This window comes from Erpetoichthys calabaricus, chromosome 2 (genome assembly GCF_900747795.2).
Source record: "Erpetoichthys calabaricus chromosome 2, fErpCal1.3, whole genome shotgun sequence".
Classification (NCBI taxonomy): Eukaryota; Metazoa; Chordata; class Cladistia; order Polypteriformes; family Polypteridae; genus Erpetoichthys; species Erpetoichthys calabaricus.
Window position 1 is genome coordinate 285,609,458 of NC_041395.2, and position 15,233 is coordinate 285,624,690.

The 15,233-nt window shown below is 35.4% G+C and overlaps 1 protein-coding gene across 1 annotated transcript in view; it reads left to right on the top strand.

The window, feature by feature from the left end:
- Nucleotides 1-15,233, top strand: part of hpse2 (heparanase 2) — a 306,556-nt gene that overhangs the window by 225,843 nt on the left and 65,480 nt on the right. The window lies entirely within an intron of this gene.

A 15,233-nucleotide genomic window follows, 5' to 3' on the forward strand; every position in this document is an offset into this window, starting at 1 on the left:
TGGCAATCGCACCATTACTTAGAAGCCAACCATTACACACAGCATGACCCTGAAGTCTGCTTTCCACACTGCTTTTTGATAAAATGACGAAATCATAGGTTCAGCAAGATCACTTTGCAACAGCTTTAGCTACACGTATTTGCACATCACATATTAGTTGCATATTAATTGAGTAAAAGTGCTTTCATGCAAATTCATTCTTTGTTGGTGCTTTTATAGCAACATTTGTGCAGTTATTTGCACCGAATACATTTGGAAAAATTGCCAATCACTGCAAATTGCCTTTTGATCTCGGTTTGCTCACCCTGAATGGAATGAAACTGAATGTATCTGATTAGCATCTTAACTAGCCCATACAGATGGAACCAGTCAGCCTCTTCACTTTGAAAAGTGCCTGTTGTGAAAACCTGTTATAGAACAGAGATTGCATGATTTCTTTGCGAGGGTCTCAGTTATGTAGGATCCAATTGACAACACAACTCGGGAAGGAAGTCTAAATCGGCTTGTAGACCAGTCATCACCATGAGCCAAACAATCCTAATCCATGAAAACTTTATCCTTGCATATCCTGCCATTGGTGATATCCTTCAAGAAGAGGTAATGCTGCCATTGCCAATTATGTCATACAACACATAGCACAACTTACATGACCTTTCCTTCAGTTGACAATTGAATATTCCCTTTAGAGCCTCTCTACTTACACCACCCACCAACCCCCAAACACTAAGATATAAAGAGAGATATAAAAACATGGTACTCCCAAACATAATCAGTGGTGGAATGCACCATTGGTTCATTAAAAGGTAGATGTACAGCCCCACAAAGTTTTGCCGCAATGTGATGACATGTGAAGTGGTGCTCAACATAGCACAAAAACATGGACTCCTTCTACCACCTGAGATGGGACAAAATGAGCCCATCAATGACCCACACCCTGCCACTCAGGACATCAACACAATGGCAAGTCAAAGATGTTTGGATGTTGTATGTCAAGTGTACTTAAATGTTTTCAAACATTGATATTTACTTGCCAAAATGTTTTTATTTTTTTACAAGTACAATAATAGTGTTCTTATTGTATCACATTCTAATGCATACTGTCAATTGAATCGATTCACATTATGTTTGCTTTTGTGTCTGCTGCATGATGGCACATTGCTATTACTCTCTCTGCTCAGCTGCTGTCACTTTCTCCCACTGTTGTTTTTTATGTTTTATATATGACTCCCGCAGAGAGATCAATAAAAAGAATATTTTTGTGGTTCTCTACTTCAGTCAGTAATACCTCAAAGTTCACATTCACTGGTTTCATTTTCTTTATTCTCCCATGGTTTTAAGTAAAGATGTGACTCAGACACTTGGCCAAATTTATGTGGTGATTAGATCATAAATTTTCAAAAAATACTTTTTTTTAAGCTATACATGGTTACCAATTGGAGGTAATGAGGAGAAGCTAAAAGTTTTTCCACTCACATAGTTTTAAATTGTTTTTAAATTAATAAAGAAACTTGGTATGGCATATGTACATTTTTATAAATCTTATTTTTTTATGCTATTTTTACCTTTCAAGTGTAAACACATTTTTTATTGTGAAATCTAAGCATTTCCCAAAAGCATCAGAACTATAATTGTAAAATTCATCTTAACATTGATCATTCATTTATACACAAGTGTTTTGTAAGCCCTATCATAATAAAAGTAGAATGTTAAAGCCTTTATAATATACGTGCTTCCTGACCTAGTTAATATTTTGAAAACTAACTGCTATCATAAAGCTTTTTTAAAAGTATTTTTAAAATGCTATGTAATGAGTAAACATAGGTAAACTAACAGAAATAACTTATTTTGAAAACAATTCAGCATTTTTGATGTTTTTGTTAGAGGGCAGATGATTTATTTTGCTACATACTCAGAAATATGAGATTGAGTTGGAAACTGTGAAGAAAACTGTGTTTTACATGTCAGTAAACATATTACTCAGATACACATAAAGACATTTTTATACCATTCCACATCTAACCTTCAGAAACGCAGTAGTGTAAAAACAGTGTAGTTTATTTTTAATCACTATGTTTTAGAACTTTAGTTTTATGAGAATAACCTAACCTAAAATGTAAAAAGCAAATATTGAAACCAAACTCTATCGTGTTTTCAAGAATAGTAAAGCTTTTCAACTGCTGGCCAAACTGCTGGCCTAGACCTGTGGTGAAGTGTGGTGCTGTGGGTCTGCAAATGGAAGTTATTGGACCCAGTCCTCAATCACTTAGTGTTTCATAAATGGGCTTTCTCTTGTGAGATTGTAGCCACAGGCAGCGGTCTGTACACAAAATTAGTTAAATTCACATTATGACAGCTCTATGAACATTAAGAATAATAAAATTTATATTGAAATTATAATGTTAAATTCATTTGAATAATTTAGACTGTTAATAATTACATATTTATAAATTAACATTTTTAGTTTCTTTAAAGGTTTTGAAGAATCAGCATTGCAAGGTTGCAGCTCACTTTACTTTTACAGAGTCGTTTTCTGTATTGCATTTGTTTATGTGAAGAAGCAGAAAGAAAGAAAATTAAAAAATAGGACCTGGGAGTTTATTCATTTCGACTGAAATGAACAAAGCCACCCTAAATCAATATCCATTGCACTGTGTCTCTGAACCCAACATTTACATGTTATTTAAATTAAACAAGTGATATATAACTAATACCTGTTCATACATCCATCCTCTTGGAGCCTTGTTAAAGTTTCTCTGCATTTAACATACAGGTGATCTTGCAATCACTAAGGATTTTTTCGGATACTGTGGCATGGTGCTCTGGGAGCAGCCACCGTGTTTTAACAGAGCCAATTCCGGAGTGTGTCATAAGGGAAGAAATGATTAATTTAGTGGTGGAAGCTACTGGGTGGTAGTGGGTACCTCTTTTGTGAAAACCTGTTGACTAACTAACTAACAAACAACAGCCAACGAACAATACAACCCAGCACAATACAACCTGGAAAGCAGGTTATAGTCATAGTAATTTGGAAAATGTGCTTACGCTGTCTTCAAATGATTTCAATATAAAATGTATTTGAGAGGTAAACACACCATCCACCATCTCAAAGAGTACAGTGATCCCTCGCTATATCGCGCTTCGCCTTTCGCGGCTTCACTCTATCGCGGATTTTATATGTAAGCATATTTAAATATATATCGCAGATTTTTTGCTGGTTCGCGGATTTCTGAGGACAATGGGTCTTTTAATTTCTGGTACATGCTTCCTCATTTGGTTTGCCCAGTTGATTTCATACAAGGGACGCTATTGGCAAATGGCTGAGAAGCTACCCAACTTACTTTTCTCTCTCTCTCTTGCGCTGACTTTCTCTGATCCTGACATAGGGGGTGTGAGCAGGGGGGCTGTTCACACACATAGACGATAGGGACGCTCGTCTAAAAATGCTGAAAGATTATCTTCACGTTGCTACCTTCGGTGTGCAGCTGCTTCGTGAAGCGACATGCTGCACGGTGCTTTGCATACTTAAAAGCTCAAAGGGCACGTATTGATTTTTCACTGTTTGTTTTTCTTTGTCTCTCCCTCTCTCCCTGCTCCTGACGGAGGGGGTGTGAGCTGCCGCCTTCAACAGCTTTGTACCGGCGGTGCTTCGCATTCTTAAAAGCCAAACAGCCCTATTGATTTGTTTGCTTTCCTCTGTAGAGAAAAGCCATGCAAAATGACACCTTTTATTGGCTAACTAAAAAGATTACAATATGCAAGCTTTCGAGGCAACTCAAGCCCCTTCTTCAGGCAAGATCCTCTCTCTTTCTGACAGTCTGTGCTCCTGACGCGCACTCCTTTGAAGAGGAAGATATGTTTGCATTCTTTTAATTGTGAGACAGAACTGTCATCTCTCTCTTGTCATGGAGCACAGTTTAAACTTTTGAAAAAGAGACAAATGTTTGTTTGCAGTGTTTGAATAACGTTCCTGTCTCTCCACAACCTCCTGTGTTTCTGCGCAAATCTGTGACCCAAGCATGACAATATAAAAATAACCATATAAACATATGGTTTCTACTTCGCGGATTTTCTTATTTCGCGGGTGGCCCTGGAACGCGACCCCGGCGATAGAGGAGGGATCTACTGTATATTAATTTTTAATGCATAATGGAATTTTACTTCATTCAATGAGTATGGAAAAATAACAGATTATATAAATGAAATATATACCATGCTGTCTAGGTGGCGTCTGTATTTCTAAAAGAGAGTAAAATAGGTTATGATGTGCAGACTTATTCACTTCATTGTGTCGTCCAACATTTGTTTTTCTAGCCGTTGGAAAGGCTGCTGTGTGCCTAAGAAAACAATGATGCTGCATTGTCATCTAAAGGAAGAACATGTTCATTCTTAGGAAAGTGTGCTTTTCTTTAATGGCATTCCTGTCATTTCTTTTGCATTCATCTTAGAAACAATACGTCACCAATGTAATGCTTATTCATACGCTGTATTATATTTTGTTATGAAATTATAATGTCATCTTTATATTATATTCCACAGACTTATTTAATTCCATTGAAGGACCAATGACAAAAATAAATAATGATATTATTATCGATTGACTGCTTTTCAATTGATATATGATGCGCTTTTATAGGTGACTTTGGCAGAGTGGTAAACTAAATAGTATTTTATGCTTGTTTGTAAATTGGCTACTTAAGAAGGAATGTGAGAAATGCACAAAAAGTAGGTTGTATTTTATGTACATGCATTTTAAAGTTGCTCATTAATCGCTAAGATTGTTGTTTTCGTAAAGTGCAGCTCTGTTTGTTTCTTGTGTACCTTGTTGTATGGCATGACAGAGAATTGAGATTGAAATGTAGGTTTTCAGGAATATTTTGAGAGGCAAGACTTAAAATAGAATAGCTATCCAAAATTTCTTTCTTTCTTTCTTTCTTGCTAGCTTAGTCAATTAATTTTTTTCCTCAATATGTATAAGTAAACCGGACAAAATACAGCCTTTTAAGGGAAACACAAAACTTGTAGAACAAGAAAGTAATTAAGATTCTTCAAGTGTAAAAATCAAGGATGAAATAAGTGTGAGTATTTAATAAGATCAATTAGTTGGAATGTCAAAGGTCTTATCTATGAACTGAAAAGGAAAAAAAAGTGTTACCATATTTTAGGTCAACAAGTCAGATTTTTTCCTATAACAGGAGACCCATTTAAATAATAAATATTAACCTAGGTTAAAAAAACAAATTGGTTGGAAATGTATTTCATTCTACCTATAACAATAAAATGTAATATATTAAGCACCACAACTTCAAATAGTAATTAGTGAATTAATAGATTGTTTATAGATGAAGAAGTAGATGAAGATTTTATTAAATGTATGTTCACAAAAATCTTTTCTTTTTTTTTTTTTTTTTTTTCTTTGTCTTTGTTGAACCTAACATATATACAGAGATATCCATGAGAATTCTGCACAATAAATATTAGCAAGCAACAGAACTAGTAGAGGCCTTGGTGCAAAAGGCAGGTGAACTGAAGGAAGAGTTGCAGAATCCAGCCTATTATTGACAATAATGAAAATGATGCACTAAAAAATATTTCTTTGATTAAACAGAAAACTCTTCAAAACTGTGGATTCTGTTAAACCTCTACAAAGCAGAAAATCAGAATGCTTCTACAAAACTTATAAAACTCTCAGTTAAATTGGTTACTTTAAATCTGAATATGTTCACAGAAATCAGAGACAGAAAGCTTCTGCTAAAATATTACACAAAGCATAAATCTCAAATCTAAAGAGTCACTCTCTCAGATGATTGTTCATGTCATGATCTGGCTTTTGTTTGTGAATTTTTTGCTACTAATCTTTGGCCTCTAAAATATTTTAAACATCAACAACATCATAAACTTTCTGGTTGTACATGTTTGTGGATACATAAAAGAAAAGACTTACTGTTTTCAATAATGTTTCAATCTGATTTTTGGCAACAGATTTTTTTTTTAATTAACTATGACTTTCATCTTACATTTTGGCTTTGGTTATGTGAAATTATTTTTCATCTTGACTTCTCCTCTCCTGTTTGAATTATGTGTTTGGTTTCATGTCTTGGACTTGTTTAGTATCTCATAGGTTATTGTCTTCCCATTATCAGCCTTTCCCTGTTAATAAAACCATGACGTATCTCCTGACTCCTTTCATATTTGCATACTGCTGGCAACCCAGCAGAGTCAGTACAGCTGGATTAGACATAACCTCTTTTAACAAATCTCTCACCCAGCTGCCAAGAGAGCTCCTGACCTTGCAAGTGGTAATGTCATATGCAGCTGCAAATCTTTCAAACTGCCACACAGTGTGCTTGAGCCTTTCATAATAAGCTAGGGACCAAAAGCTTAACACACTATCTTCCAGCTGCAATCTGTACATGATTGTATCATTAAGCAACACCCACATGTTCTTTTCTCAAAGGGAAGGATTTTTATTGAAATGACTATGATGCAGTAGGGGATAAGAAACAAACCTTTTCTTGCCACGGTTTTGGAAGTTGCTAAGCAGAGCAGAGTAACTTTTGGACATCAGGTGGCACATTCTGTTATTAAAAATGTTGTATATATTCTTAGAGTTTTACAATGTTCGCAGTGTTCCATTCAAGCCAGATGTAATGAGGCTAAAGACATTAAACATGAGCAGCAAGTAGTACAGCAGGTTCCCTACTTAAATTATCGATAGCAGTCGTTGGAATGGAAGTCTACTGCTGGTTTATCTAAACCAGGAGCTATTGGACCTCTTTAGTCAGCTGTTATGAGAGGTTCTTCATTAATGGATAGATACGAATCTTATAAGGTATTTAAACTGTCAGAGAATTCTGAAGTTTGAAACAAGAGAAAAGGATAAGATTTGGATAAAGCTAGGCCATAATGAATAGAAATCAAATTACCAAAGTAGGTCTGAAAAAAAAAAATAATATTCAGTTGGTGACTGCTTTACTTCACTTCTATAGCAAAAAATACTCGTGAGAAAAAAGGTTTGTTTCTTCCTTCCAATACACTGAACACTGGGACCTGTTTGTTGCCATCTTTTATAGGTGGGACATGATGAAACTAGTTACCATATGGCCCTGTGTCAAGAGCAATTTATTAACAGTATTTCAGCAAAAATACACATTTGGGAAATTAAGAGTACAAAATTGTATACATCACATTTGATTTGTGCATCATGAGTAAATTGAGATTTTTTCATGAAAATGTTGATATTCTTTACTGTGGTCAAAGTTAGCTCACCTTTCAAACCTATTGTATCAGAAAGTTTATTATCTCTGTTCTCCATGAAAACATGGCAATAAAAATATTTCTTGGATATCACTACAAACAACACTGGCTGAATAAAATACAAGAAAGTGTCATTTTTTTGGAGGAGTATCCCTTTAGCTTCATTGTTTAGTAGTAAAAATTCTAGGTAAGATGACCATTGTATTTTTTTTTTTTGGTGTTTTCTTGAGGAAAACTGAAATTGATATTTAATAAGATGCAATGAACTGAATTATTTCTTGCTGTATGGATTTAGAAAAGACATTTTACTGCTATGTGAACCCACTTAAACATTAAATAAATCCAATTACAAAATATGCAAATTTGTGCATGACATAAGAACCAGGAAATGTAGTTTTATGTATATGCATTATTGAATTAAAATTAATGTCTTTATGTTTATATGCTATGAATTTTGAATTTTACTAGGGAAATGGACAGGAAGTACACAATGTCACTGAGTTAGGGTTTTTGCTTTGGGCTGGACAACAGATAATTTAGACTTCCCAGTTATGAGATTTGCTTTGATTGATTTGGGTACCCCTTCTGGTCCGTTTATCTCACCTTCACTCGTAACATCTCACTGGCAGAACAACAGACTTGTATGTGAATTCTGTACAATAAATCCATCCATCCATCCATCCATTTTCCAACCCGCTGATTCCGAACACAGGGTCATGGGGGTCTGCTGGAGCCAATCCCAGCCAACACAGGGCACAAGGCAGGAACCAATCCCGGGCAGGGTGCCAACCCACCGCGGAACACATACAAACACACCCACACACCAAGCACACACTAGACCTACACTTATAAGAGTATCTCTTAGAGTGATGTCTTGTTCAGCCTGATTTGTGAGTCATTGCTGGGTCTAGTGTCCTGATACTCTACACAAAATTATACAGCTTTGACAATGAATGTCTTTTTCAATTCTTACAATTTGAAACAAAGAAAGAGGATAAGAAAGCACCCTGTGATTACTCATTATTGGTGTGAGTGAGAAAGAAAATGCACTACTGTCAATTCAAGCAAACAGGAAAACATTTCCTTTTGAAAAGTATATACAAATACATTTGTACCAGAATCTACAGAAATTGTCATTTTATATACTATATATAAATACTATAAATATACTATGATCCTGACACTTTTTTGAAATAAAATTGTGAGTCGCATCCTGTCATGGCATGGCAAAGAAGATCTTGCCGGCTGTTTGATCCACTTGCTATGATACTGGTACTGTAATGATACATCCTTTTCCCTTCTTGGCCACTTTTTGTTTATGCATTAATTACAATTATATGCATATATGTATGAATGTGTGTAAGAAATTAATATTGTTTTTTCTCTTCTAAAGGAGATTGTTCAACATCATACCCTTGGTGTATTGTTATTGCTATTATTGTATTAGGGTTTACTATGCTTATCCAGGGCCACTTTTTAACACCATTCCATAGGGTTTACTTTTTTACTATCTCGAGATTGTTGAAGATATTTTATGCTTATAGTAATTGGACTGTATTGGCGATAGATATCTCAATTTTATTCCTCAAAAAGCCATTGCTGGGGGTTTGGGGCTTGTTTTGTTTTGGACATGCTCTGTCTCTATGTATGTCATAGGACTGGGACTTTGGGAAATGGGGTACAGCCTCACACGGGGAGGCAAAATTGGGGGGTGGGGGGACTAGGGGGAGAAGAAAGAAAGCAAGCTATCTCTAATCTATCCTTTTAATCCTTATAATTATAAGTGCCAACGTAACAATAGCCTTCATGGCAATAACTCCTGGAAAAATTGGAAATTAAGGTCAAAGCTGTCTTATTTTCATTTAACACTAAAAAATGACAACAAATGTTCAGAAGTTAACTTTGTGAGCTGGAATGTTAAAGGCCTGAATCACGAATTAAAGAGAACAGGTCTAAATGCTAAAATAGTATTTTTTACAGGAGACCCACTTATAAAGCAAGGGTCAGTTCCAGCTGCACAAAGACTGGACTGGCCAAATGTTCCAATCCAGCTATACAAAGAAAACTAGAGGTGTGGGAATTCTTATACATAGAACAGTCTCATTTGTAGTATCAGATGTAGTATCTGATCCCAAAGGGAGATATGTGATTCTCATAGGTAATTTGTTTAACTGTAAAGTGATTTTGATAAATATTTATGCATCCAATGTTGATGAAAGGGAATTCATGCAAAATGTATTTGCATCCATTCCCAATGTGAATACTCATAAAATTGTAATGGCTGGGGACTTTAATTGTTTTAAATCCAGACCTAGATAGGTCTCCTGCCTCAGGGGTGATGACATCTAACACTGCAAAGACAATTACACTGTTTGTAACTGACCCCAACTTATCAGACCCCTGGAGATTTCTAAACCCAAACTCAAGAGCATATTCCGTCTACTCACCAGTGCATCATTGTTACTCAAGAATTGATTATTTCTTTGTAGATAACAACTTCTTGCCTACGATTAAATCTTGTAAGTACGACACTATTGTTATTTCTGACCATGCCCCTTGATTTTGGAGGTAAAATCACTATGCCCCACATACTCATCTCAAAGATGGCATCATAATCCACTTTTATTAGCAGACGAGAACTGTACAGAATTTATATCCAAGGAAATCAATTTTCTTAGAGACAAATACATCCTCAGAGGTTTCTGCAGGAACACCCTGGGAAACTCTGAAGAGGTCAGATTATCTCATATCTTTCCCACAGAAATAAATTGGAAACCAAGAAGGTATCAGAGATAATCAACGAAATTACTAGAATAGGTCAAGAATATGCCATGTGTCCAAGTGAGGAGCTTCATAGGAAAGGGCAGGCTCTGCATTCAGAGCTCAACCTCTTAACAATAACAACTAAAGAAACTGAACAAGTCATACTTAAATCAAGACATCATTATTATGAACATGGACAGAAAGCTAATAAGATCTTAGCTCAACAAATCCACAAGCAAGAACTTCACAATGCAATCCCAGAAATTGACCATAAAATTATAATGCACACATTTAGAGACTACTATAAATCCTTATATTCTACTGAGATTAAAGAAGACAAGGCAAAATCTAATCTGCATTTCTGGATGCATTACAGATACCACAAATAGATACTCTTAGTGCAGAGGAATTGGATAAACCTCTGGCACTATCAGAATTACTAGATGCTATAAAGTCACTTCAGAGTGGGAAAGCAGCAGGCCCTGATGGCTACCCTGCCAAATTGTATAAGAAATTCTCAACTCAGCTAGCTCCCCTTCTGTTAGCAACATTTACAGAAGCTATAGAAAATAAAATTCTACCTCCAACTTTTCACCAAGCATTAATTACTGTCTTTCCTAAACAAAATAAGGACTTATTAAAATGTGCATCGTACAGACCGATTTCACTTCTGAATAATGATATTAAGATACTCTCCAAAGTCCTAGCTAGAAGGATGGTGCTGCCTTCGGTAATATCATAAGACCAAACTGGATTTATTCAAGGCAGAGACTTAGCTTCCAACCTTCGACGCCTGTTTAATGTAATATATTCCTACAAAGTCAAACACCCCGGAGATGATATTATCGTTGGATACAGAAAAGCATTTGACATGGTTGAATGGAACTAGCTTTTCACCACATTGGAGAAATTTGGTTTTGGCCCAAACATTTGTGCATGGATCAAACTACTGTATACCAATCCCGAAGCTTCAGTTTGTGTTAACAACATTAATTCAGACTACTTTAAACTAAGCGTGGTACCAGACAAAGATGCCCCTTGTCACCACTGCTTTTTGCAATCGCCATTGAGCCACTGGCAATTCATTGTCGAAATGCTTTTGAGAAAAAGGGAATTATCAGAGAAGGACTGGAACAGAAAGTTTCTCTATATGCAGATGATATGGTACTGTATATATCAGATCCACAAAATACCGTGCCTGCAGTCCTAACAGCACTAACAGAATTTCAAAAGATTTCTAGTCTCAGAATCAATTTGAATAAAAGTGTGCTCTTCCCAGTGAATTCTCAAGAATACAATATTAAATTGGACACTTTCACTTTTATCATCACAGATCAGTTTAAATACCTAGGGGTAAACATCACAAGTAAACATAAAGTTCTGTATCAACAAAGTTTTGCCATCTGTATGGAAAAATTAAGCAAGACTTGCATAGATGGTCAACCCTTCATCTCACTTTAGCTGGAAGAATTAAGATTGTTAAGATGAATATCCTTCCTAAGCTTCTCTTTTTATTAAAAATCATTCCAGTATACATCAGTAGATCATTTTTTAAGAAATTAGATTCAACCATCTGCGGTAGGTTGGCAACCTGCCCGGGATTGGTTCCTGCCTTGTGCCCTGTGTTAGCTGGGATTGGCTCCAGCAGACCCCCGTGACCCTGTGTTCGGATTCAGCGGGTTGGAAAATGGATGGATGGATGGATTCAACCATAACCTCATTTATTTGGAATTCAAATCATCCACGTATCCAAAGGGTGACCCTACAAAGACCTAAGGCAGAAGGTGGCATAGCTCTACCTAAATTTCAATTTTATTACTGGGCAGCAAACATACAAACTATAAAAACATGGACATGGACAGAAATAGACGAACATACACAGGCTTGGTCCGCAATAGAAATAAAATCCTGCGGTACTTCTTTATATTCCTTGCTTTGCACCCCACAAAATACGAGTTATCGCCAATATACTAACAATCCAATTGTGCTTCACTCAGTCAGAATATGGAACCAATGTAGGAAGTATTTTAAGATAGATAAGTTTTTATGTGTGGCACCTCTGCACGAGAACCACCTTTTTCCACCCTCTCAAATCTAGAAAATGCCTAGAAAACATTCAATATTAAATCACATAGAGATCTGTACATAGACAACGTCTTTACATCATACAAATAGTTACACTCCAAATTTAATTTTCCAGCAACACATTTCTCTCACTACCTTCAAATTTGAAACTATTAAACAGAACCTGCCCAATTTTCCTCAACTCCCACCTACCTCTATGCCGGAAAAAATATTGCTCAGTCTCAAGGACTTAGACAGCATTTTACAGTCCCTCCGTTTCAAAGATCCAAAAGAACAGTGGAAAAAGGATCTCTCTCTCAACATTTCAGAAAAGGAGTGGAAAGTAGCAGTGCACAAAATTCACTTGAGCTCCATATGCGCAAAGCGTAGAATTATTCAACTCAAAATTATATATCGAGCGCATCTCTCTCATTTAAAATTGTCCAGAATGTTTCCAGGGTAAGATCCAACCTGTGAATCAAGTTCCGGCCTCACTGAGCCACATGTTTTGGGCCTGCACCAAATTAACATCATTTTGGACCAAAATCTTTAAATGCCTTTCAGACAGCCTAGGTGTCACAATCCTTCGTAATCCACCAACAGCTATGTTTGGTGTACTTCCAGATGGGCTTAAAGTGGTGAAGGACAAACAAACTTTAATTGCCTTTACTACACTACTGGCACGTAGACTTAACTTGCAGTATTGGAAGAATCCTAACTCACCTATTCTAAGTCAGTGGGTAACAGATGTTATATACTATTTGAAACTGGAAAAAATCTAATTCTCACTTAGAGGATCTGTACAAAACTTTTTCAAAACCTCCCAGGATCTAATCAATAACATTTTAGAATAAGCATTTAAATTGAGGAAGCAGGTTCTCTCCCCTCTTATATTCCATTTATCTTTATTCATTTATTAATTTATCTATTTACTTATTTTTACTAGCATAAAGTTTTACACTGTTGGCCTAGCTCTCTTTCTCAGGGGTGGGGGTTGATTTGTTTGTAACCTTTTTTTTTTTTTTTGAAACATGAGTTATGTGTATGGAATGTTACTTGATTTTAATAAAATCAATAAAATTAAAAAAATAATAAATAAAGATATATTTAAATAAATTGGTATCTATAAATCTTTTAATGATATCTTTAAATACATAAGCACTCATTTAAAAGTATCTATAAATTGCATAAAAAGTCATACATTTTTCAGTAACAACCTAGAATATTTTATTTAAATAAAAAATGTGACGTTTAGAAATATCTGTAAATGATTTACAGACCATCACATAGTTCCAGAATTCTGTGGCACCACAGCACCACCATGCCATCCTATTAGGTTTATTAATTATTATATCTTTCGTGATCTGTATGAACTATTGACATTTCAAAGGATTTTCAAAATATGTCAAATAAACATTATTTACCCCCCAAAATGTATAATAATTGACTCTTTTATTTCCTTGTCTGAAGTTGAAAAATCCATGTAATGTTATGCTTTCTATTAAGTCAAAATTTGCCTGCTACTTTCAAAAATGAGAAAATCCATTACTGTTATTGCAGTAATTATTAATCATCTAAGGACAAGGAAATAATGTACATCGTTGTATGTCAGTTACAATTCAGAAGCAGTCAACTACTCAATAAGAAAGCCATAGCAACCCACAACAGATAAGATTGACAGCATGATTCACTGATGTACTACATTAAAGCTTTAAATCATTAAGTAAAAGCATTAACTTAAGAACAAAATTATTTAGTTCACTTAATTGATCTTGCTTAGTGTTTTCGCAAGTGCAGAATCCAGGTAGGCACTCACTGTGTGATCTTTATTATTTGACTTTGATTTATATTTGAGGCCTGGGAGCTTTGTATTGGGTTAAGCTGCCTCAGTGAGTTACCCTGTGGAATTCTACATATATTTACATTAAGGACATTTTTCTCTCTTTGTGGATGTTTGCATTAGAATTAGAGATTTCTCTGAAAAGAGAAGTCATAGATTCAAAGTTTGATGATTTGGACAAAGCAATATAATTTTGATTTTTTTACAAGTTGTCATTGCATACTGTATTATTTTATCGAAAGTGTTTCCTCAAATTGTGCATGTTAATTATATACAGTACTATATGACCACAGTTTTCCCAAAAAAACAGAAGTAATTAAAATGCAAAATATGTTATTGTCTGATACATTACTCAGTTGTATTTTCATTTAAACATTCATCACAACAGAGTGGTCAACAGTAATTTAAAAAAAAACAGATCAGCTTGTCAAGTTTCTTGGGAATCTTGGCATAATTTCAGAGATGAGCAATGTAGAGACAATATCTCTTCTAGTCTTACTGCTCCGGAATTCTCTTGAAATCTGAAATGTAAACGAAAAAATATTTTACTTGCTTGTTTGACTATTAGAATTTTTAAAAGTGGTCTGGAAGTCATCCAAGTCATTTTACTTTAACTAATTGCTCTGCCTTGGGGCTTTGTAAGTTCAGCCTGTCTGTATGTTGCTTTCCTGTAAGACAAATATTTCAGCATTAAATCTAAACAGATTAGACCAAGAGTTAAAACAATCAATTAATATGTTTAATGTTAATGGCCATCAAAAAGAAAATTTGTACGTTATTTTCATTTTCTTGCCCATTTTTTTAACCAGCCATTTTTTTCTGTAGTACAAGAATGCTTCTCGGTGTATTACAATTGATTTCAATTTTTGTAAAAAACTAGAACACTTTTTACCATATCAGGCTTCTCCAGGAGTATTTTAGGAGACATTTTAGGAGTGGTTGTTCACTTGACAGCCTAGATTTTTTCATATTTGGGTGAGTGTTGTTGTTTGTCCTTTCAGCATTTTCACCATTTAACCTTTTGCTATGTGTCATGTTATTAGCAAAAGAAAGTGCACAAATCCTAAACAATCATTTGTGCTGGGCCTTTGTTTAGAGAAGCTTGTGTAAGTAAGCAGTGAGCCTAATATGCTAACACGTGAGACGCAACCAAGGGGGGCTGCCAACAAAGGTTCCGAGGGACGTAGCGTGGCTCCCATGGCTGCTCCCCCGGATCCAGTGACAAAGGGGCGTCCCAGCCATCCGCCACACCTTAAAAACATACAGATTTTTCAGAAATTCTTACTGTGTCCAGGAAAAACTTTGTGTTATG